This window comes from Syngnathus typhle, linkage group LG5, assembly GCF_033458585.1.
Source record: "Syngnathus typhle isolate RoL2023-S1 ecotype Sweden linkage group LG5, RoL_Styp_1.0, whole genome shotgun sequence".
Classification (NCBI taxonomy): Eukaryota; Metazoa; Chordata; class Actinopteri; order Syngnathiformes; family Syngnathidae; genus Syngnathus; species Syngnathus typhle.
The window spans coordinates 18,494,976-18,521,609 of NC_083742.1; the positions used below are offsets into that span (position 1 = coordinate 18,494,976).

The following is a 26,634-nucleotide window of genomic DNA, read 5'->3' on the forward strand; positions in this document are numbered from 1 at the left end:
TATATATATATGCATGTGATTGGAGACACAAGAAGAAAATATTCAGATGGTGTTGCTCATATTGCACACGTTGGTACATTTGATTTACAAGGCGGAGGATTTATTGTGCACAAGCAGGCTGGGAAATGTTTTATGAGTTTTCCCCGTCAGATAAACCCCAAAGTGTCGGGCATCAGTTTGATGCGGATGCTTTGATCAACCCCGCAGCTTTTTATCAGCGTGCGTGCTCCCCGTCATCAGCAAACAAGACCCGACGATGTCAAGCTCATTGTTCTTGAAGACTCAAGGAAACATCTCTGGCTTGAAAAGTGCTTTTATTTTGCCGTCAACAGACAAACAGTCAACTTGACCTAATTTCTTAATGAAAATATAAACAGCGGTACAGTGATTCTCATCAGCACAGGTTCACAATATGTTGTGCAATCATTTACAAGAAGCTGAAATTGATATTAAAAAAAAAAAGCACAGATGACGTCTTCTCTTCCAGTTGTTGTGCAGAAAGGGGCACACCTGAAACAGACAAATGGGGAAATTTTTGAATAAATTCTGGATTGAACATAAACCAACCAGGCATACACAACCAAACTTCCGAGCGCACCGCTAACCTATGTTAGCACGGAAAACTCATGACAGGAAAAATTCATTTGAAAGAAAAAATCATCAATAGTCAACTTCAGGAAAAAAAAACGTGCTTTGTATATATATACACAACCGTTCAAAAGTTTGGGGTCACCCAAACAATTTTGTGACCCCAAACTTTTGAACGGTAGTGTATATATTTATTTAGATAGTTATTTATAGATTATATATATAATCTTCTGTGTAAAAAATCTTATAATATATATGTATACTTATATTCATAGATTATTTATAATCTTATACAAATATAAGATATAATTTATAATATTTAATTCATAATATTTTATTATAATAATATTTACACTACCGTTCAAAGGTTTGGGGTCACCCAAACAATTTTGTGACCCCAAACTTTTGAACGGTAGTGTATATATGTTGTAGATGGTAAAGTTTAATTTGCCTCAGCTAAACTTGCCACAGAAGTTCTCAAACATGCTCCGCCCCTTTTCGACGCTACCTGAGACTCATGTCAACCGTGACTGTGAATGCAATGTGTGTATTATTCTGTCTGGAGGGGAAGAACTAGTCGACTTACGTCGCGGCTCACAGTAAGATCCTCCAATGAAAGGCCTTCATGAGCTGTGAGGGAACTTGAAGGCCAACAATAGCGGCGGACATTAGCCCCCTTCCGCACCCCCACCTCACTTTTCTCTCTTTCTTCCCGCTGCACTTCTCACATGTATTGTCTTACATGATATCCTCTAGAACATAAGTTTCAAACTCAAGGCCCGGGGGCCAGATACGGCCCATCACATCATTTTATGTGGCCCGCGAATAAATTATGGATCGACCGTGTTGTCACTTTTGAAAACTACAGCTATTGCTAGCAATTTCTATGACGATTCATTTTTTAAAAATGTTTGACCAGTTTTTACTCGACTGATTTCAAAGCTACTTATTCATCAGTTAGTTGTGATCGAACCACAGCGCTTGGTCCATCACGTCTTAATTTTGGGTGAGACCGCTTATGGAATTGACATTCCCGCCTGGCTTTGGACCTCCAACTGTGCCACCCGCATCACCAAGTCTTCCTCAATTAGTTCCAACACACCTGCCATTCACTTCCCTCCAAGCAACATTATACCGTAATTTTCGGACTATAAGTCGCGTTTTTCTTTCATAGTTTGGGTGGGGGGGGCGACTTATACTCAGGAGCGACTTATATACATATATATGTTTTTTTTCACTTTTTGGGGCATTTTCTGGCTGGTGCGACTTATACTCCGGTCCGACTTAAAATCCGAAAACTACGGTACTTCTGTTTTCTGAAACTATGGAATCTTAGGCCCAATGTAAATATAATGCCTCGCTTCTTACAACACGGGAGAAAATCAGTAAATATGACCGCCATATCTCCAACGTCCTTGTCTGCAAACAGCTGATGCAGAGCAACATCAATTTAGATTACCTTCTCTTCAACATTTCCTAGCGGGTTCACTTCAAACCAGATTTATCTCGTCGTGAACTTGAAATACCGAAAGTCACTCCCCCGCACATGATAAGTAAGCAACTGCCCTCATTTCCCCAGAAAGTGTTGCGGCTAGGCTTTCTTTTTTCCGCAAATGCCTCTGATGCTTAGCTGACAGAACAAAAGTGTTCAGGGTTGGCAGGCGGAGGCTCCCTCGGCCATTCACGGGCAAACTCAGCCCATTTCCAAAAAAAGATGAAGGCCAGCCAATTCACACGAGTCAAGTGGCAGACCGTGCCTGCTCGTCGCACGTCCGTCCGTCCGTCCGTCCGATAGCAGCTGACGGATGACGTCTATGTAGATTCTCATTCGTGGTAATCAACTGAGGTAACTGGACTTCTTGATGTTTGAATGATTTTTACAAGTACCTCCATCTGGATTAAAGGTGATTCCAAATGATTTCATGGAGCAAAACAATAACATCCTAGAATCAGCATAGCTTTGGTGAAACATGGTGGCTGCAGGAGAAGCAACACTGGGCTTGTTTTTCTTCAGTTCTATTTGACGCTTTAGTGATGGTGGAAGCACTTCTGAAGGTTTCTTTTTTTTTTTTTACAGCAGAATAAAGGAGAAGCACAAAAAGAAGATGCACATGAATTGCCAAGCAAGTCAAAAATAAAACTGGCACACAAGGAAGAGAAGACATCTCTTCACCACGCCACTTTCTACCTTTGTCAGTTCCTCTCAACCTCAGGGAGACATATTCTTTTTCATCTGTCAGTATGGATGGAAACATACATGTTCAGAAAAAAAAAAAAAACAATAGTCTTGTCAGCACAGAGGAGGCTCTATGTTTTGTATGCTCCAAGCAGTGCATTATGTGCTAAGTGTCTCGTAGTAAATAATGAATGCTTCTCACTTCGGGGACCAGCCATGGTTTACCTGTATAAATGCCCTTTCTGTGTCTTTGGAGAACTGGATAACATTAAAGGATGTGGGTCAGATGATTTCATTAGCACAGCATTTCTCCACGTGTCTCCTTCAATCAGCGCTTTGACACGAATAACGTCACTCAAAAAGGTCTGAGGGACGCTTCCGTGGTGAATTCTCCGGTAAAAGGGATGCAGAGGCTGCTGATCCATAGAGGCGGAGTCTTTGAAATATAGCCCACATAAAAAAGAGGGCAGAAACAGTAATGCACGGAAGGGGGAAAGTCACCTTTGCGATCTGCTGGATATCCTCGACGTGGCAGGCTGGAGAGTGGCGGCAATACAGGAGGTCTTCATCAAACCTAAAAAAAAAGAAAAGACATCAGATTTTACGCATTCGTAAATTTAGAGAAAATGCTGTGATTGGTTCTCTGGAGTTGAGTCCAAAGTCCAGTTTGGATCAAATGAAACTTAAAGTGTGTAAGTAAGTCTCTGTTTTGGTCTCCCCCCATCGGTGCTGACGTTACACTGAAAGAGTCTCAGATGTTGTGAATTATTTACTTGATTCACCATTCGGCCCTTTAACCTCTCAGAAAATGCACAGGGCTGTCAGGGTTAAAAATATGCTCCCATAGGATCTGCTTCAGAGAGAGTGTGTGTGTGTGGGGGGGGGGGGGGGGGACTGGAAGGTGCATTTAAAGATATATATATAAAAAAAGAAAAAAAAAACAGTAAGTATTTGTAGTTTGAACATGCTTATATTGACTTGAAGTTGTTTGATCAATTGATTTACATCCCATTTTTATATGTCATGTGCCCTTCAAATTTATGTCCATCTGTCCTTTTGGAAAAAAAACAACAACGATGTTTTCAGATATTGATTCATATTACCGTAATTTTCGGACTATAAGTCGCACCGGAGTATAAGTCGCACCAGCCATAAAATGCCCAAAAAAGTGAAAAAAAAACCATATATATGTATATAAGTCGCTCCTGAGTATAAGTCGCCCCCCCCACCCAAACTATGAAAAAAAAACGCGACTTATAGTCCGAAAATTACGGTAGTTGCATAACGTGAGTAAATATTAAGTCATTGGGTGAAATAATGTATGACGGGCCCTTCTAGCAACTGAGTGAATATTAATGTGATTGAGTTGTGGGCCTTAATGCATTTGTGCACGCACACATATAAATAGAAATATTAGAATAAGGGGGGGGGGGGGGCAAACATGCATCAGCGCCAACTCGATTGTGGTATGTCCCTGGCATACAGCAGTGTTGTCATGGATACCTCCAGACACATCTGCCATCCTATGAGCGGGGGGGATGCTGCTGAGCGCCTCCGAGGGGTTGGCGCCGATTCTCCTGCACCCCCCCCCCCCCCACCCCCATACGGAATCCCTATTCTCCCTGAAATGTGGCTTAGCATTACAACTGTTCTCTGCTCTGCTGGTTGACTCTCTGACTTTGGAATTGATTACGGCCAACGTGTTTTTGCAATGTTTGGACAATGATCCAACGGAAAGTGGGACAGAGTGAGAAAAGAAGTGGCAGAAAAAAAATCTTTTCGCAAACAAGCCAAGATAGATGTTGAACAGAGGAACTATGTATGTGTGAGTGCGTGCGTGCGCCTTAGGGGAGGGGTAGTGCTGGTGTGTTAGCCTAGGGGCTTTGGTTAAGCCCATAGTTCATCCTGAACTGATCCTTTTCATTAGCAATAATCAATAATTCAACATCGCACTTGCTTTAATGGTTTAATGTGGGCAAACCTTCACTCCCCCCCCCCCCACACACACTTCTTAGCCTGTATTCACTGGCACAAAAGCAGGAATAAATCGTGCACATGACATCATCCCAATTGGCTCTACTGAGCTGTAACTTTTTACAAAAGCCACTTCAAGTCTATGTGGGGTATACAGTACATGCACTAAAAATAATTCTTCTACTCTTGAGATGGAGGAATGAAAGGGTGAAGCTTTTATGATGTGTCCCCCTCCTTACCTCTTCTCTGCCCTCCCTTTCATATTCTCCAGTATGACTGCACATATATGCTGGAGGAAAAATAATCCCCTTTGATTGGAAGGCTAACTTGAAGTGTCAATTATTCTTATGAAACTGACAGTACAGTTTCTCACCTCTGAAATGAGGTGGAGACCCAGACAGGTGCCTCCAAAACATCTTTCCAGCAACCCTCCGCCTCCTACTCTTAATCTTTACCTCTTTGGGAAGATGTGGATATCTGCATGCACAGTGTGTGCAAGACCGTGATATCAAATGGGCCATAAAAATGTGTGCCAAATAGTTTAAATGAATATTTGACATCAATGGCAGTGAATGAGCGAATTGACGCTCAGCTTTTAAGCGATCAAATCTACTGACTGACTATGCATTGAATACCTCACGATTATTCTTAGTAAGAGTAGACAAAGTATTTTGGCCTCTCAGCTGATGTGATGGTTTAAAAATAAAATAAAAAAGAAGCCCAAAACAGGATGAAACAACTGGCTGTAGAGTTCAGTTTCACCACAACAATGGCTTACATTCACTCCCATCCTCAACACACAAGCTTTACCTCAAAGGGTGTGCAAAGGGGGCGGAGGGGGGAGGAGGTCGAGTTGGGAGGGTGTGTGAGTGCGGGCATGAAAGGTGATATTTTAGACGATAATGGTGCTGCTGGAGAGATTAGATGCTATCACACTAGCATGTTTGTTTTCAGCTGCCGGCTTGAGCGAGTTCATGGCCGACATCATCAAAATCAACTTCCGCTATGACTGCAATTTAAATCGCAATTGAATGTACAGTAAAAGCCACAAATAAAGCTTAGATGTTCGAGTAGGCTTTCTTCTGCTTTGGCGTGAATTCCTTCCACCTATATTATTACTCCAGTTCCAGTTAAAGAAAAAAAAAAAAGTTCAACTTTAGTTTCCTTCGACCTTAACACATTTCCCTTCATGTGTTTGGGAGATAACAAAAACCCTCCAGTGATGCATGGAGGTGGCGGAATCTTGCAACGTATAAGCTGGATACTGCCCCTTACTGACTTCTCAGTTTTATATTTTGAAAAAGAAGTTCTTAATCTCAGTGGGAGCGAGCCGGTTAAATAAAGGCTAACGGACGTAAAAGAAGATACGCAAAAACTCAACTACGGCCGGTAGCTGGCAACGCTACAAATCGCACGGCCGACAAAAATCACCCGTAACGTACAGCTGAGATAACAATTTCCCCATCTCGCAAATTCTCCAATATACCGTTTTTTTCCATGTATAACGCGCCCCCATGTATAATACGCACCCTAAAAATGGCATGTTGATGCTGGAAAAAAGCCTGTTTCCATGTATAATACGCGCCCAAATTTTAACTCCTACTTAAGTCCGTAAACGTAAAATCATTTCAGAAAAAAGATCATCTTTGGGAACAACCGGATGTTATTCTGCCGGTCAGTATCACTGCGCATGCGCTAGCAAACTCGATAGCGAAGAAATCTTTCGGATTCGTGTAGAGTACATTGTGCAAGCGCATGTGTAATGGCGGCCTCCGTATCATATCCGGATTAAAAAAAGAAAAAAATATATATATTTTGTACCCATGTATAATGCGCACCCCAGATTTTAGGACAATAAATTAGTTAAATTTTGCGCATTATACATGGAAAAAAACGGTAAATCAAAGGATTCCCTCCGATTATTTGTCTTGGTCCCGTCACACGTTGGAAAGAACAGCTCGGCATACAGATACTTTTGAACTTTCCAAGATTTTGCTAATGAAGCAGAGACTGGCAATTTGCTCGGATCTGGTTCAGTAGTTGAGCGTAGAAATGAGTTGCTAGGTGAGCTTGTCAGCGCAAGGAGGAAATTTTCCCTTCCCAACCACCAGCGGATATCCAAGTCGACGAGACGCCTAAATATTCCTTTTCACAAGAGTGCACTGGGAATGCCCGCTCTCTGTCTGTCTGTTCATCTGTCAGGACGCTCACCCCCCCCAAAATTCAGCGTCTTGTACCTCAAAAATCTTAAGGCTGGTTCTTTTGAGATTGTTGTGCTGGACCATCGAGAGCGAGAAGAAAAAAAAAAAACAGCTATGTTAAGGGAAAGCGATCTCGGGCTCTTCTCTGGCTGTGGCTGCTGGGTTCTCCTGGGAAACACACAGCTCATACAATGGATAGAGGAGGCCTTTTGTTAGGTCTCTGGGAGCTGCAGGGCTTTCTCTGGATCAAACGTGTGTTTGTGTGTGTGTGTGCGTGTGCGCTCTCGCAGCATTTCACTTCCATTCGCATACGAGCGGCTGGCAGGAAAAGACTGCACATGCAAAACGTGCACACGCACGCACACACCTTCGCCCACACTGCGATGCGGCAGACTTTCCTTATCTGCCTAAACTCAGTGTAACAAAGTAAACTTCTTCAGTCTTTTGCCGTGTGTATCATTTTCGAGAGTGGAAAGATGAATTTGAATGGGGTGAAGCCACATCGGAGACAACGGTGACGTGAAGCACTTTATCGGGATTGCTTTTGTGTCAGACTATATCCCCGAGAGGCTTATGCAAAAGTCTGGGATAAAATGTTATTTTACCTTGATGGGTATGATGATGTCTCACCCTTTTTTATGCTTTACTTTTGACTTTAGAGCAAATTGGTACCTTTTTCACATTTAGCGGATTCAACTTGGGAACCAAGATTGGATTGAAAGGGGAAAAAGTTTTAAAAAGCTGTTTTATTTACATTCTTTTATTTATTTATATTATATACACTTCACAAAATTGTTTGGGTGACCCCAAACTTTTGAACGGTAGTGTATATATTTATTATTTATTTGATCTTCTGTGTAAAAAAATCTTATAATATATATGTATACTTATATTCATAGATTATATATAATCTTATACAAATATAAGATATAATTTATAATATTTAATTCATAATATTTTATTATAATAATATTTACACTACCGTTCAAAAGTTTGGGGAGACTGTTCAAGTTGGGTTTCATGAAAGACGTTGTGATGTTAGTTTGGGCTGAGAACGTTCTGGCAAGCCTGCATTTAAGTGACTTCTTTTTCTCCTGTGTAGAACTCCTGGGAAATCTTCTCCCTGAAAAGAACTCGCACCTTCTCCGGGACTCCCCCTTTTCCAGTCCCACAGTTTCCCACAGACCCCCTCTCTCTGGGCTCTTCTGTCTCCGCATCCTTCCCTCACTCTTCCTCACGGCAAGCCCTCCCTCCCTCCCTCCCTCCTAAGTCTCTGCCTTGCTTTCAACTCCAATTTTGGGCACAATGAAGTTGTTCTGGCTGACAGTTTGGCCGGTAGAAGTAAGTGTTGCTCGAGCCCGCTGTGTGGCCCTGAAGTGGGCCCATTCTCCCCCTTGCCGGCTCAGTTACCGAGTGCTTGGCTGGTGAGACGCGGAAGCCGCCTGTCCCCCACGCTCCCACCGTGACCCAAACAATTAGCCTCAAACCGCAATTAGGCTCGCTCCCATGCGCCCACGCGTGAACGCCGGCGAATCTTCCACGTCGACGTTACGAAATAAACGGCGTCGTTGGTGTCGTTCGCTCGCTGACTTCAGCTCTTGCGCCATGTGTCGCTGAGGATTCTGAATCGGGGTCATTCGGAGAGACAAAAGCCCGCAGCCTTCTCTCGTCTGTCGCATCTACTAAGCATCAACAACCTCGACTTTCCGTCACTAGCCTCTGCTTCCCTTCTGGTTTTCTCTTTGCGGTCCAATGGGTGAAAAGGAACAGAAATAAATATGTCCATCCACCCAGATGTAGAGACTCACATATATGAGAAAATGGCTTTTTGGAGGCCCTGGTGTGGGAAAGAGGGGGGGGGGGACCATATGTCCAGGCGTTGAATATCAGTTGTCTCGCCTCCAGCGCGCCGCCGGACCACCATAACTTAGTTTGTCTTCAGTACAAAGTTTGGTCCAAGCTTGGCTGGCTTCGTTAGGAAGCTATTCTCCGCGGCCAATGAAGCTCAACGGACCGCCAACAAAGGAGCTAATCACACCCACTGCTGCTACTCCCCTTTTTAGCCTGGCTTCCCACTCTACCTCACCTTTACTGTGATTTAGAAAAAAAAAAGTGTATTATTTCTATGCAGCCGAACTCTTCACTAAGTAGAAAGCAAAATAAGAACTCATTCAATGGCAACAATAGTCCTGTCAAGTAAAAGGTTAACAACGCGGGGCAATCTGGAGCAAGTAAAAAAAAAAAGCTACAGTACATAATAGCAGCCTGACAATATTTGTATAACAACTAAATGATCGTGTTTTCATAGGTTACCACCTGCAGCTATTTGCATTCGTCGAGTATACGTTTGCAATCGCCTAGCTACAAATGCGTTTTGGCTAGGCGGCTATTTCGTAAGTGTCTTCCGGTGTGTGTCCCCTCAAAACAATCGGGGTTTGAATTGGTTGATGATTTTAGAGGTGACACAACAACTTCATCAAAAGAGGAGTCTATTGACCAATCACAAAATCCGAGCCAAATTTCAACCTTCAAAGCGCAAGACACGATTTCAAACAATCCACACTAAGGCAATACAAACACACAACGTACGGGAAATGCCATTCATCGTCTTTTCGGCAAAGGTCAAAAGACTAGCCGGCACCCATCTGAGGCACTTTGAAGAGCAACAAAATACATCTCCCAATGCACTCCGACATCAAATACTTTACAGATCCCTTGAATGGACATAGGGATGTGTCTTCTAATCATCGTGTATTATTTTGAAGTGCTTTTTCATCGCATGTTGTCCACAAATCCAGGAGCCTACTTTTGCTTCCTTTTGTGTGTTTGTGTAGCTTTATGTTGCAGTTGGGATTCAAACAGTAAATTGTAAACACAAACAAAATCAGACACGGTAGCATGGCTGAATCTGTCACTGGGGTCGGATATTGATTTTAGCATGACTTCATTACTTTTGTCTATTGTTTGTGAGAAAAGCTAAAATGTTTGACGAATAATAATCACGAGGATGACGTTAACCTCACAACTCGTCGTCAGAATAGATTTTGCCTTTTGGCCAGTATAGATTGCCGCCATTATCTGGGTGCTATTTTTCTAGATGACACGCACTAAAAGGAGAAAATATGGAACAAAACGGATAAAGAAAAATTCATCTAAATGCCATGTGAATTGCTGATAGGACCTGTGGGGAAATTTTGTCTGCAATTGTCAGCATTAGTACAACTTTAGTTGTCAGAGGCCATTTTCCCAGTAAGGCTTACCAGTCAGAATGGGGGAGAATGCCATCCAATACAGGAGTGGTAGAAAGAAATAGAAGATAATAATGCCGAGATCAGGTGAAGTAAAGTAAAAACTTCAAATATTTTAGAAAGATGGAATGGTACTAATAATTCCTAGCAATTTTCTAAAAGTGAAGACAATTTGTAATTTTAGTCTTGACACATGAAATCGTTGCACAATTTGTCTTCGCGGGCCAAATAAAATGATGTGGCGGGCCCCCGGGCCTTGGGTTTGACACCTATGGCCAAGATGCACTGCACCGTATTGTTACAAATATTTTGCCTCTATGAAGTAGGTCAGTGAGGTAACCAATTATTTTGCAGCACAAAAGCAAAGAAAAACGCAAACGTCTCACCGATAGCGTCAATCAAAATCGACAAACAACTTCATATCGCGGCAGATTAGCGTCGCCTCACTCTTCACGGATCCTGCCTAGCAATTGTTGCGACCGCTGGCGTTAAATGTGGCAAAGATGGACAAGCGAGGTCACGCAATTTAACTGGGAATGAGGCAGAACCCATAAACACACACACAATAAAAAGTATTTTTTTTTCTTTTGCTAATTGATTGCTTCTACTAACGCGAGGATAATGTATTCTATTGTGAGCATTCTTCACCCGTGTTCATTAAGCCAGGAAGCAAGAAAAAATCTTTTGTCTTGTTTCTTGCCCCCCCCCCACCTTCTCCCTCGCTCACCCCCACCCAGGCCTCTTTTACTTCCTCACTTTCCTCTCGTCTCTTCTGCACCGGGTGGGAGAAGGTGACGTAAAGGTGGCATGACTGCCAAAGCATCCCTCGCCTTCCCAAATGGACAAAGTACGGAATGGAAGTACGGACGCGGACGTACACGTCGTGCCTTCTTCCCTTTTCAAAACCTCCCTGTGACATCCTCTGCTTCTGCCAGCTTCACACACACACACACATGCAGCCACACACACACTTTTGACGCCCCTTCTTGCCCCATTTTCACCCAGCTCCCTTCAGAATTTCCGCGATGCTCGTCCTAATGAGAGCTGGCGGGACAATGGCCACATTGTTGGCCATGTTTGGAAAGCCCGTTGTGAAACAATCGCTGTTTACCCGTGCATCAGCACAGCCAAAAGCGTTCCTTCATTACCGCAAGGCCGAGTGTGATGAAGTCCTTTTCACAAGTGCTACAATGAGCCGTAGGGAAAAGGCTTCATCAGTTATTTGGAGCGACACTACTTCCCTTGTCTGTAATTAAAAGCACATCCTTTATGCATGTTGCAAATCTATTGACATAGTCACCAAAGTCTATTGGATGAAAATGCTCAACAAAATAAAAAAACAGTCTGCATTGATTGTTTTTGATTATTGCAATTGGACACGAAACAACCAGACGACCTTGGTGAAGCTAATTTCGTGATTTAAAATCCACATTAGAATTGAACAAGCTGCAGGCAATGGCAGTATGACTGACTGCAAGAAATAAAAGGAAATTCTTTTGGGTGATGGCCTCAGATCATATAAAAGAAGTAAAAAAAAAAGATGGAGGCATGGAGGGAGGGTTATCAAACGGATGCTTGTGGCGGAGACGTAGTGAATCAGTGGATTGACAGCTCTTTCACTCGCATGCATCCCTCAGCGCTTGCGGCTTCTTGCGGAAATATGCTAGCAGCTCTATGCAAAGCAGCGTCATGAATATGCGCAATTAGGTGGGACCGGTGTAATTTTTCTGGGTTATGGGATGCGACGTGTGCGAGGCAGAAGCATACATCAGCATAAAGAAGAGTGACAAATGCATACTGCTCGCCTTGGCAAGAAGGTTTTTTTTACACGTTACGACACACTTTTCCTTTCATACACTTTCACAGCTGCATGCAAAAAAGGAAACAATGCGTTATTTCTAGAAAGTATAAATATATATGTATACTATATATATAGTACCGTAATCTTCGGACTATGAATCGCGTTTTTTCTCATAGTTTGGGTGGGGGGGGGTGACTTATACTCAGGAGCGACTTATATACATATACCGTATTTTCCGCCCTATAAGGCGCACCTAAAAACCTAAAATTTTCTCAAAAACCAACAGTGCGCCTTATAGTCCGGTGCGCCTTATATATGGACCAAATTCCTAAATTCAAACTGGCCCAAAGTATTGTGTCATGAAATCAATCATAAGTGGCCCGCTGAAGACTATGAATCATTATTTTATGATTATAAAGTAATTTGTTTCGTCTGAAGTTGAAATAAAAAAGATAAAATGGAGAATGATTTGATTTGGATTACAAATCTGACATGATGCATTAATGGTGCGCCTTATAGTCCGGTGCGCCTTATATAAGGATAAAGTTTTAAAATGGGCCATTCATTGAAGGTGCGCCTTATAGTCCGGTGCGCCTTATAGGCCGGAAAATACGGTATATGTTTTTTTTTCACTTTTTTGGGCATTTTATGGCTGGTGCGATTTATACTCCGGTGCGATTTATAGTCCGAAAATGACGGTATTACATATAAAATAGGTAATATAGAATTATAAAACCATTTTATTTATTTATTTATTTATTTATTTATTTATTTATTTATTTATTTATTTATTTATTTATTTATTTATTTATTTATTTATTTATTTATTTATTTATTTATTTATTTATTTATTTATTTATTTATTTATTTATTTATTTATTTATTTATTTATTTATTTATTTATTTATTTATTTATTTATTTATTTATTTATTTATTATTAAAATAGCCTAGCAATAGCTTATCTTACTTATTTAGACCATAGCTGTTCCTAACATTTTTGCCACTCTGCAAATGAGGTGACCATAATCAAAGACACATTTCTAAGTTTGATGCAGTGCAGATATCGACATTGTAAACGACACATCTTTGAAAATCTACCGACTTGCGATTGAATTGATACGATGCTGACAATCAAATCAAGGCACAATTTTTGATAAAGGTCAGAAAGTCATGGAAGTGTACTGGGCAGTGGGCATATGTTACAATTGATCCATCTTGGAATTGGGGACCGTGGAGGTCCTCAAAGACATCACTTGCCAAGCAAAATTGTTAAATATACTGGCAAATAAGTTTTCCTTCTTGTTGGCGACTACGAGCTGCAGCTCAGTTAATAAGAAAGCTCCAGCAAATTTCACTACTCTGCTTTGTTGCAAAATACTTTTTGCTTTTTTTTTGCCACTGTATTGAATTACCAAGCATCCATTTATGCGTGTGTGTGTGCGTATGTGTGTGTGCATGCACAATTCAATTCAAATGAACCTTTAAAGGAGCTGTACATATGAATGCACAATAAGGACGGGCAGATGGGAACAGGAGCACTGACAAAAGCATCTATTAATAATTGGATCATATTTTGCACACTAGCACACACACACACACACACGCATACACACATGAATATATCAATGCATGTGCACTTCCACACACTTTTCCAGCCCTTCATAGGGAGCCAATTTATAGATACTGTACTGAAGCTACCCTCAGCAACCCTCATCTCTCTTTTTGCCATGCCCCTGTCCACCACACAAACACACACGTGCACACACACACACGCACGCACACACACACACAGTGGCACGTTCGGCACCACATACCGAAGGGGAGGACATATCGCTCATAGCACCCAGGAAATTAACTTGACATTTGATGCAGACAGAAAATATATTTCAGTGGGGGAGGAAAAGAGGGCGGAAAAAACAAAGTGTACCAAAGCAGAGACAGCATAAACCCATCCCCCCCACCACCACCACCACCCCCAAACCACCCCCTTGAGCCCAGGGACGCATTCAGGGGGGGGGGGGGGATTTTAGCGATCTGCAATGCAGACGCCACTGGGTGCCCACGGAAAATGAGCTTCATCTTTTGCCTGTCCCTCTCGGTGTATGCTCTCTGTGCCCCTTCTGTTTCCATCTTTTATGATTCCTGCATGCCCTCCATTTTCATATGCACTTCCCCTCCCCTTCGCCTTGGTGCCTTTCTATTAAGAGGCAAGTTGCAAAAAAGCAACTGTGTGTGTGTGTGTGTGGTTGTGTGGGGGGTGCATTTAATAAAGCCACACAGACAAACTAGACAATAAATCGTGTGCAGAAATTCTAACATTGATCTGAAAGTTGAGTGTCGGAAAAAGGTGTGGAATCATCGTACTATTAATATCCAAATAAAAAATGGTCTTAAGTGAGGCTAAAGATGTTTTAAAAAAGATTAGCTTAGCATTTAGAGAGGACATTGCTGCTTTTCCAAGCCGCGTGTACAATTTAATGCTCGCAGACTTGAAGATAGCGCACGGCGTGGTCACGCATAATCCGACAAGATTAACGATCACATCCTGGGCCTTTCAGTAGTCTCGGCGAGGAGCCCCAAACACTGACGAATGGCACGGGCCGCAATTAATGCATCATTATGTACGCATGTGTCGCTCACACCTTAACAACACACTGCAGGAGCAGCCAGCTTCTGTCGCAATATCCACCCCATTAGACATGCGGGTATGTTAACATCATTATGCGCAATTGTCAATGCCTTGTCTGGGATCGCAGACCCCCCCCCCCCCCTTCCAAAATTGTCTGTGTATGATGTGTTAAAAATAGATTAGTGCAGTTATCCGCACATCAACTGTTGGAAGAGTATGTTCATTTTATTGCAAATAGTATTATTATCAGAATTATATGCAATTGAGCATAAGAGCCAAATATATCAAGACAGATAAGGCGTTTATAATAAAACTCATTTTACACAGAGCCGCAACGTTGTGCGAGTCATAAAAGTGAAGGTGTATTATTTATAACAAATGTGAAGTGACATTTAGAGAGCCAAATAGATTTGGCACGTTCTGTATTGATGAAAATAGATTTGCCTGCTGTATTTTTGGGGGGTAGATAAAATTCCAGTAAAAATATATACAGGCAGGTTTATATTTGAACGCAGGCTTGTAAAAATCAAGAGTTTTATTTGAATCAGTTTTGGTGTTGTATTTTCCTAAACTGGTGCACTCAACATATTGCATCATCCTAACACACACGCACAAAGCAGGCAGCTTTATTTTTCTAGCATTTTTTTATGGCTAAATTCCTTCGTGAACTGCATTTTGATTAATAATTAGGAAGAATTACACAACTGAATAAATAGCAAAATGTAGACACGGAGTCGGTTTGTCCTACACCTTGTCTATACAAAGTCACTGGCATCCTTCTCTGCATGTGCAACCTCCTCCCGCCCCGCCCCTCCCCTCTCTATTCCTCGCTGCGAGTGATTTGCATTCATTTGCATGATTTCACAATGTGCATATCCTTTGTTCTGCTTGTGTGGTGATGCACAAGAAAGAAAGAAAAAAAAAAAAAAAAAACAGTCTGCTGAAATCTGCTTGGATTTTAAGATGCTGTTTGTTAACTGCTGTTGTGTCTGCTTTGATTAAACAGTTTTACTAAAGCTACAGTTGTATGCTCATAGAAAAATCACAATATGGCGCATGAGGGGTGTGGATGTTTTTTTTTTTGTTTTTTTTTTGCAGGTTCCTCTGCATGTAATTGACATTGTGTTATCGCTAAGAGTATAGGCAGCATGCGGCGTGGCTAAAGCACGTCATCCCTTCGTGAAATATGCACATAGAAATAGATGCAGAACTAAACAATACACAAAGAATTGTTCAAACTATTTTTTCCTTTTAGAATCATTTCATTATTATGGATTTTGAGATTTTTTTTGTTGATGTAGGATCCATTCAGACTCACGACATGCTAGGCATCCTTTGTTCTGTGTTCTTGTTTATCTTACCACACGTATTTCCAAATATTAAATAAATATATGGGAGCTGCTCTTTGTTTGTTCCTAGCTGGCCGGAGGTGGGGATGGTCAACTATTATTTTAAGTAAAAAGAAGTGGGAAGTGTGTGTGTGACATGTATTTTTTTTGTTTCAACTTTAACCATTGAGGTCCATCTTGTTACTTGGACTCGTAATAATAATTGAAACATTGGCTGTGTATATTTCTTTGTACACATCGACAGTATAGCTTTCAACACAATCACCGCGTCTCCTCGATTTAATATTCAAATTTGCCCAAAACCTACAACTACATTACCCACCGCTAAACATTTCTTATCTGACCAGATGGACTTATTAAAGCCATTTGTCTCTCTTCAGTGACATCAAATTTAACGTGTAATAATGACGGACGGGCCTAATTGAAAACCAAGTATGTCCTCCACGGGACATAAATGAGACCAATTAGTGTTACTGCATGGATTTCTACAGCCGCAGGGAATGTTTTTAAATCACTTCTGCACATTTGTATTTGTGGGTGTGTGTGTTACTGTGATTATGTCCAATGGAGTTCGGCTTCCTCGTCTTCCAGACGTTAGCATAAAGCTCGCAAGTGGTCACGGGATGCGATTGTGCCCACAATCACAAGCGGGCAACGGTTCTTTAGTCACTCACCATGTCCTCTGAACCAAAACTAACATCTCCGATCGTGCCCTCCACACACGGGCTAGCACACATCTCACACATCAGCAGAGATGAGCACACGAGAGAAAGCAACAAAATAAATGCGTTTTTGAGACTGTCATTACTTTGGAGATCATTTCAAAGGGGTAAAACAACCATGCTATACTGGGATTCAAAATGACAATTTTTGGAATTGGGATGGAAGGATTTCTATATTATATCATATTTAATATGTGATTTTATTATTTTGGAATGTATTCAATATAATTGTACTGGCAATTCAACTCATACATGGATTTGATAGTTTGATCTTACCTCAGACAGGTGCAGTGAAAAGAAAATTCCTCACATCACATCGATGTCCTCTTGCTTTATGGCGTCCTCCGCAGCTCCGGTTCTTCATCACTGCACCAATGAAAGATGAGGATGTTTAACAAGGAAAACATTTTGTGCAAAATGGCAATTTTGCAAAAGAAATGGAAGTGGTTTTAAGGTTTCGAATCCAACTTTGGTCTTGTTGACACGTATTTGAATCATATTTGGCCCACCGCTCATATTTAAGTGTTAAGTGTCACTACACTTATTAAAAAATAACAACATGGTCAAAGATTGAAGCAATGCTAACCAATTTATTATTAAATCAGCATTGTGCTTAATTTCTGCACAACTGCCACACAACTTTGATGAAAAGTAATGTATTAGCACACAAGCTAATTCTAATGCTAACACAACAATTTGACAAGATAACCAATGAAATACCAAATTAATAATTTTCCTTGCTTCCAGTGTCCCAACACAGTTATTTTGATGCTAGTAAGATAAAATTATTATATGGTGTACTTTTGCTTTGATTGTATAGATGTGGCAAAGCGTTATCAAAAAGGAACATTTTGGTTCGCGTTTTTCCGGGTTAAAATAAAATATATTGTTTTTCCACTGACTGTATATTTTTATTGTGGTGTCGATTTTGAAAATCTAAGCAGAAATATGGCAATCAAGGATTTACCACTTCCCTTTGTGTTACTATGAGTCATCTCTAATATGATGCACGTGCAAAACAACATCACCACATGATACCTTTTGGTTAAATAATCATTTATTCATGTTTTAGATCATCAAAAAAAAAAATCACACTGAGAAAACCAAAACAAATACATTCCAAACTGTGATGAGCAAAGACTTCAACACATGACACATACTGACAGACATCTTTATCTAAAATATATTCTTCTCATTCCCCGGTGTAATGTTCGACTTGTGGGCCGACCTCACCAAGTGTGTGTGTGTGGGTGTGTATGTGTGTGTGTGTGTGTAGCCCTACGGCAGGGTTTTGGGGGAACCATTTTCCACTCCCACCTTACCTTCCCTGAATTTTCATTCTCTTTGCAGCTGGTGTAGCATGTTTGATCCCATCAACCCCCAACGTGCCCCTATTCAATGCACTGTGCGTTATTTACCGGGTTGGCGGCCATACTGGCCTTCACCAATAATTCCAAGATTGCAACGATGCACCCCACGGTAAACTGTCAAGTTCGTAGCGATGTTAATGTCTCGTCAACATATATAACAGGGGACTAAACTAAGGCTAAACACCTGCGGAGACTTGTTATTATAGAAGATGGAAGGTGGCCTTCAGTGCTTCATTATTCTTATAAGTCCAGGTCTGCATTGACAACTGGCTCCCCCTCCCGAGCCGCCTGTCTCATTTCCTTCCCAGTACCAATCCATTAGCAAGCGCTAGGCTCAAACAAGCGGTCGTTTAATTATTGTCTCTTTGTTGGCAGCACGCCTGCACCACTCATCATCATGGCAGAAAGGGGGGGGGGGGGGGGGGTCACGTTGATAATGTGCATGCGAAATTCGACAGCATGCGTTCGCGATCATACACCGACTTCTACTTAATCGTCCATGCAAAGGTCCGAAGAAATGTAACACGGTGACATCGACGGAAACCTGCAAAACTCAATATATATAATCAAATAGTGGGCGCTTCAATATGTGATGGGTCTTCTTGCGTTTACGTGTGCGTGCCTCTAAAATAGATGCATTGTGTGGTACAATTCAAGTCGAATCATTTCCCGCACATTCTTCTTTATACATTGCCTTAGGAGCACTTCAAGATGAAAGAAAATGCTAATGCTCTAGCTGTATCTCACTCAGTGATGTGTTTGTGCTATTTATATATATATATTTGTGTGTGTGTGTGTGTGTGTGTGTGCGTGGCTTAAGCAAGCACTTTTATGGTAATTAACAGATAGGGGAGGTCGGCCTCCGTCTGTGTGTGTGTGTTTTGCACAGTAAGAGGGTGAGTAAAAGTAGAGGGCAGATTTACATGTTTTTATAATACTGTCATTTCCTTCGCTGGATAGTGTCGTCATTTATAAAATGGAGAATTTCCATTTAGTGAAAATACACTTCATTGAAAATACATAAGAATTCATAATACAACCATACTTGAAAGCTATTTTCTTTCCACAAATAAAAGCCCATTTTGTTTTTTTTTTAAACCTAATAAAGATTAACCTGTAAAATATCGGGTTCAGGTTTGCCCTGGAAATCCCACGATAGCAGCATTTAGCTTAGCGGGCTAACGAACAGATACACGAAAGACTGGCATCTCGAAGGTGACGGTAATCGGGCACATTAATCCATGCAAATGAAAGCCTCAGCCGACCGCTGTAATTGAATATTCCGACCTCCGCCTTGCCGTCAATAGAAAATGCGCATGCAAGCACGTGTGTATGCCAGCGGACATTTTAGGTCTGCCCTCCTTGCACGTGCTACTGCCAAACGCCTTAAGATGGTGGCACCTTGAGGCGGCGCATAGAGAAAGCCAAGCTCCTCCTCGCAGTCCCCGTTGCTACCTTCCTCCAGCACGACAACGCGGGACGGGCCCCCTTCTATCCCAACCCCGAGCCCCGCGTTATAAATATTTAATTCGCAGCCCTCTAATAAGGATATTAAGGCGAGAACATCCCCCGCCCGGGCGTATATGCATGACTCCTTTCTCATCAAATTTACATAAAAGGGCCAGATGCTAATGCGAGCGTAGCAACTCCTGCTCACTATTCTATAAGCAGTGCTACTGGCCCTCCAGTCCAAAGCAGCCGTATAATTTAAATGGTGAACACCATCATATATTTTTCAAATCCTTTGCTGCATGCCAAATGTAAGCAGGCCTCCATACCCCATGCTTCAGAGAAATCGGCTTTCCACGTGTGCCGCTGCAGAATTTATTATGCTTCTGTTAGTCCTTCCTGAACCAATTTTCAATACAAATAAGGCTTTACATTTTTCATCCACATTTTTTTTTTCCACGATATACAGAGAGGAGCTCATTCCGTATTTGCAAATGTTAAAAAAACGATACTCGCATATTTACAGATTGTATAATACGACAATGGGACAGACCAATCGTGGACATACACACAGTATAGTGAAAACATTCAGTAAATAGCATTTTGGGAGTGTACGCGCTACTGTTTTGTAATTAGTCCAGGATGAATAATGCAGCGGCAGAAAATATATTATTTACATCCTTTCATCTGCAAGGGCGATTGAAAACGCATTTCGTGGCGCAATTATACTCATTTATTTATACACCATAGTATTTGCATAATCAAAAGTCAGTGGAGCACAGACATATGAGAAGCCATGCATGGCAGCCAGCTTTAGAACCGAATGTAAAAATAGCATTTTTAGGCACACATTGTGATTGTGCATCACTGTAATGTATATATTTTTTTAAATTATTTTTATCAACAAAAATTCCAGTAGAGTATTAGTGTTAAATGTAAAAGGCTGGGTTTTTATAATTGCTTTTATTAAATATTTGTGGTTGTGCCTAATACCATGGCCAGTGACACTAAGACAAACTAGATTTATTTTAGAAAAATGGCGAGGTACCATCAACTATATTATTTGTTACTTTTCTTCATACAACGTTGAGAAAATGCCGATTTAAAAAAGCTATTTTTATGCCATTACAATAAATGGATTATTATTGTCATTCATCATCACTTCATCCAATCAGGACGAGAGCATCGACGGTGTGTGGGAAGCACGTGACTCCGATGCTCACAAATGACCCGAGGCTTAAGTTCTAGGCTTGGTTCACCGATGAATTTAAAGTGAATTATTTTACACAGCCTACGTTAAACCAGATCCTTCTGCTAATCACGTAAAAACACAACCTACCGACATCCAAAACACATCTTTGACAATACAAAGACGAGAAGACTAACATGTCGGCCATGCGCCGCCACGCAATCATCAGACGGGGAGGCTCGTCCGGCATGGCAGAGCACAGCATGCCCGCTGCTTGTAACAAGACGGTCAAGTGGCCATGCATGATGTCATTAAAAAGGGCCTGAACACTGCAGCATTCCTCACTGGATTATTGCAAAGTATGACAACGGCGGCGGATGACGTCCTTTAAAGTCAAGTGAGAGCGTCACATGCTTTTTGGGTGAGTTGCCATGCTTACTTAACTTCTTCTCAAAGTCCAACATAAGAGCTAAATTCAGACAACAGGGAGGTGGCATGCAACACACACATGCAGAGCAGGAACCTGGCCCGCATTGGCAGGGGCTGATGCTGCCGTGCGCACGGTGAGCTCACCTACCGTTGCCGTGGCGACACCAACCAGAGGGAAAAAAGCCTTATTGTGTGTACGCATGCGTACGTGCGACCGTGATTGTGACAGAAGCCGGTGGAAGAGGAGGAGGGCCTGCAGGAATTCACATCGTGCCTGGCTTGTTTAGGGGTCTCATTCACTTACTAGCCCCTTTTTTCCAGAGGAAACAAGCACACCTTTCAATTATTAAGGCAGTCAATTCAAAATGGCGCTGGCGATAAAAAGAGCAAGCCGGTGCTTTTAATAGAGCGGATGCGTGACGACCGCGTTGATCAGCGGGAAGCACGTGCGGACACATGCCATGTTCTATCACTACGCATGCACTTACCCTTTCTTTTTTTTTTCCCTCAAGCAGACAAGCAAAGTAAAGTCGCCTTCCTAGCAGCTGTTATTGTTGAATTCTATTAGTGATGAAGAGCTAACTCAGACTATAGGGGTCATCTGCTCATCAATGGGTGGTGGTGGCCTAGGCTCGCTCTGCAGCCATGAATGCACTGAATTCATTAGCCCTGCTGCACAGATGGTGTCTGGCTGCCTGTCTCAAGTTCAAGTTCATGTCCAGGAGATAGATAAAAAAGACAGCGAGAGAGAGAGAGCCAGCTTAAGACCAGACAGACAGACGTGGTTGAACGAGACATGGCTATTGTTCCCTTTCATCAACGTGATGCAGACTCACTCTCTGAAGAGGCCTGGGTCAGCTAACTGTGGGCACAGGGCTACATACAGGCAAAACTGAAAACGGCCGGGTCAAAATGAAGATGTTTGTCAAAGCTTTTGTTGAGCAACCACTTCCCCCACCTATGTGGACTTTGCAAAAAAAAAACATTGCAAGGGGTTGACACAATATGTAACAACCCAGATATGGGCTATTCATATGCTTCGTGAGAGAACTCAACCAAGGCTGTTCCACATTATGTAGAAGCTGCAGTGGGCGAACGCCCCGTGGAATAGTGTGAGCACAGAAAAAAGCATTCAATGTAAAATAGGCCGATTCCCTGGTGGATGAGTATTAAAAACACTTTCCATGGTCACCCTGGGTTTGCGATCATATGACGACTAATGAGGGTGCTGGTGTGGCCACCAAGAAGGGCAAGGACAAGCATGGCTAGGCAGATTTACGCTAATACGGGATATGCAAATGGCCTCTCCAGATATGTAGCAAGAACATTCACGCATTTCCAAATGAACCAAAGTAACAATTTCAAAAAGGCACAAAGGAGTTTAAAATTGAAGAACACACACACAAGGCTAATTTGTGAAAGCTAATTGAAGCATACTGAGCAAGTCTGATCTTGCAAGTGTGTGAGATGAGATGCTGCTCTCTCTTGGTAACAATACACCTCGCCATTCAATTACTTTTGCTGGCTGCAGGGATGAATCCTTTGGAATATTTACTGGCTGCAGGGTTATTTTTATAAAGTGCAAAATAATTTTAAAAGGATAAACGGAATTGTAAAAACAAATACATGATGGTGCAGACGGTGAGGGAGGCCAAGTGCTTTAGCGAGCTGTGGGTTGACATGGAGAGTGACCCCCCTCCCCCCCCCCCCCCACACACACACACATCCATATAATTTGAACACTAACCCCTTTCATAAAGCAATGCTTGCGCTTAACCAGTGCCGATTGTTTTACTCACAACAGCTCAGGCCAACTTCCTCTACTGTTCTCTCAGGCAAATAACCTGCTTTTCTAAAAAAGACTTTTGAAGAGCAAACTTCCAATTCAGCCAATTGATGATGAAAAAAAAGAGTCAAAATATGGTTCACTCAAACTTTACAATGAGGAATCAATTAAAGATGACTTAATGCGCAATTTGTCATTAAACAAATCTGTATGAAAGGTCTCCACACCAACAATCACAGAAAAACAATTTTGTTTTCAGTTTGAGGGTGTCAGGGATCCCTAACGCAGGTGTTTGCTGACCTTGTTTTCTACATAAAAGTGAAAAATATTATGCTACAGTGTTAAGTGTCAACCACACGATTCTTTTTTTATTTTTTATTTACCTAGATCTTCTATTGACCCTCATACTGTACATAATGCCAAAATTCAACAAACATCTTGACGTGCCTGATATTAAAAGACCAATTCCATCAATGCACAATACAAAGATGTCAGCCCCATTCAAATTGCACAAGGTACCAAAATGTCTAAGTGCAGTGTGTTGAAGTGGCGCCATATGCAGTGCAACTCTTTCAAAATCACTCCGACTATGACTAAGGTAGAGGCCACGCCATTATGCATACAACTGGCGCAGGCGTGAGGCCTTCAAAGACCGTTAGTCTCCTCCATGTTCCCCTCTTTCTTTGGGGATGCAGATGAGTAGGGTGCACTTGACATCTTTTCATGACAACTCCCCCCTACATTTATTACCCCCACCCACCCCCTATTCCAAGCCCTGTCATATTGGGCCCGGTCATGGCATTGCCACTTGCCCCCACCGAGCGTGGGAATGGGATCGTCCAGCCGTTCACATCTCCTGCACTGCGGTTAACGGAATCAATTAAGTCCCCCTCGCCCTCCCAAACACAGCCACTCTCCCCCTCTTCTGCCAGCGCAGTCCTCCTCACACCCCCTGACCCTCATCCCTCCTAGCCCCCCAACTCTCCACTTTTTTGTCAGCCCCCTCCTCATACATCCTAATTATTAGGCCCTTGCTCTGGGATGCCAGCGTCGTTTCCTGACCTGACTCGAACATGCAGAAATACACTAAATGTAACTAATTCCCCCGTAAAATATAATCAAGCGAATATTAGGATGTGTGCATATAAGCACCGTATATACACTGTCTCATAAATGACAAAGTTATCAGTAAATTACATTGAATACATAGATTTTTACGTGTCAAATCCAGGAAAAATAAATTGGAAAAAAATAAATAAATGGTGCATGTCCTCGATGAGTCTGGAAGTGGTTTTTACTTTCGGTTATCTAGCTTTATGACGAGCAGAACACTCATACAGCTAGATAACCAAAGATAACAACCCACTTCCTAATCTTCTGCAATAATCCACATGCACACCTCCGCCTCCGGTCTCCAACTTTCCATCTCTTAGAATTCAAATAAATTAAAGCAGGGGGGGAAAAAAAAGACATCCTTTAGAAAATCACATTCTGCCTTATATTCCCTTTTTTTGCCATTGCTGGTCACTACACAGGATGCAAAAATTCTTCCATGCCAAAGAGGTTGAGAAAAAAAAGAAATATAATCCCAATGTTAATGCTATATTCACTTGACATGAGGCAATATGAGTGAGTTGAAGCAGGCCGGCTATAGAGTGCAGTCATCCTTGCACAGGGGCCCTCATCTGCAATGCAAATAAGCCCGAATCCCACAAAAGACTCGTTCGCCTCTATTAAGTCGTCGTGGAGCAGCCATAGATATCCTGTGAGGCCGGAGGAGAACCAGCAGGAGGAGGGAAATCCGACTTCCCCGTGGAAAGTGCAACCACAGCGCAGGGAATAAGGACGCTAATGTTTCAGATTATGAAGTCGCGAGCTTGCTTTGTGAGAGTCAGATCGTCCGCGCAGCTCCAACCTACAGCAGAGCTGGAGAGCCGCTGCCTCGCAACCTCGCAGCCCGAGGGTCCCATGTGCAGGCGGTGAGCATGCTCCCCTCCCGCTCTGCAAGCAGTGTGGAAGTAAAGGGGCCATCCCCAATGCTTGATAGGGAGGCTGGACAAAATATGGACCAACCCCGGTGAGGTCAAAGGCCTCGGACCACGAGCATCTAAATACGGTGATGTCATGAAGAAAAAAAAAAAGAATGCAAAATCACACCCCCACCTCCTCCTCATCCTCGTCCCTCCTAATGCGCCCGCGCACACGTCCGCGCTGGAGGGAAAACGTCCGCCTTGTGCGGCGAGCAGCACCGCGCACGTCGTTTTTCTCCGCAAAGATTTTTTTTTTTTTAATTTTACCTCGTGATGGGAGCGACTGTATTGCGTTTGAATGGAGGAAATTGAGATAACTGCGACGATATAGAGGCTGCTTTTACAAAAGCAATATTAAGCTCTCGCTTGCTGTTCCATGCGTCAAAATCCTTATCGCTTCCATTTTTTTTTTTTTTTTTTTGCGCATCCGCAGCGTGGACTACAATGGCACCGTCGCCTCCTTCAACGTGTCCGTGTATTACTCGTTTCCCCCCCGTGCACATGGGGAAGTGTGAGTAGTTGGCTGGACATCTCAGAATGTATGAGAGCAAAATAATGGGATAGAATTATTTCACCTGGGCATGCATTGCTGCTTTTTTTGTTCATTTCGATGCCATTAAACACGACATACACCAATCAAATTTCTTAATTTGTGAGTGACAATCAGATTTATATTTGTCAATCACGTCATTCACTTTCCAAGAGGTCCCACTCACGCCAGTGTCGGAGGTGGGCGGAGCTAACTCGGCAGGTGTAAAAAGGAGCCAAATGATGCACTTTGACATATAGATTAAATAATAGACTTTTTTAATCCAACACTATGTTTGGATTCTCTTATATTCTTGCATCCACAATGTGCCATCTTCTATATGATGCACACAAAGCATGAAGACATTTTTTGTTTAGTTATATCTCTCCAATCTTGAATTAAGACCCCCCCCCCTTTCATATTGTAAATTATAATGCTCAATAAAGAAAGGCCAGCTCATTAAGGCTCCACAACGGGCCTGCCACGAGCGCGCACAAGCATGAATACAGGTCACGTCATCACAACGCATTATTAAAAAAATAAAGTTGAATAAAACACATTTTTGAAGACGCACCTAGAAATGCACACGTTTCTTTGTGATGCGGATGACGAAATAGCACAACCGCGTGTGACGTTAGAAGTGGAACTATAGGATTTGGTTTCACATATAATGACGATTTAAGCAATTCGATCCGACTTCATCTACATGCAGCATCAAATAGAGTTATTATAACGTCATTTTAATGACGCATCGCAGCCATCTACAATACGAGATGACTACAATTCATTTCTTATTTGTTGTTAAAATATGTCAAGTACTGTAGATGGTTCTAGAAGATCATTTCAGCAATCTCAAAGTGGGTCAAAACCAAAAAAGACATTTACAACCCGAAACTTTTGTTTTCGCCCGAAACCAATGTGTGCACAAACGCCGTTACCGCTAGTTCTATTCTATTCCCAAAACAAGACGTAAAAGTTCTACTTACTTTCTACAAAGGTGAGTCAAAAGAAGTGAGTGGTCCGTGGTGTCTGGTCGTCAACCACTATCCCCTCAAATATCCCGTTGAAAAATAAATAACGAAAAAGGCAAATGGGCTGGGCTGGGCTGAGGATGGGGATGGGATGGACACAGCGTGCACTTTGTAGAATAACCTGCATTTGAA

At 42.1% G+C, this 26,634-nt stretch overlaps 1 long non-coding RNA gene across 1 annotated transcript; it reads right to left on the minus strand.

Annotated features, from left to right (window-relative positions):
• Positions 1-329: 329 nt before the first annotated feature.
• LOC133153658 (uncharacterized) lies at positions 330-26,634 on the minus strand. Its single transcript, XR_009714348.1, has 4 exons — positions 26,458-26,634; positions 16,966-17,055; positions 3,266-3,338; positions 330-510 (listed from the first exon to the last, which is right to left on the minus strand). It is a non-coding gene; the product is annotated as an uncharacterized LOC133153658 (long non-coding RNA).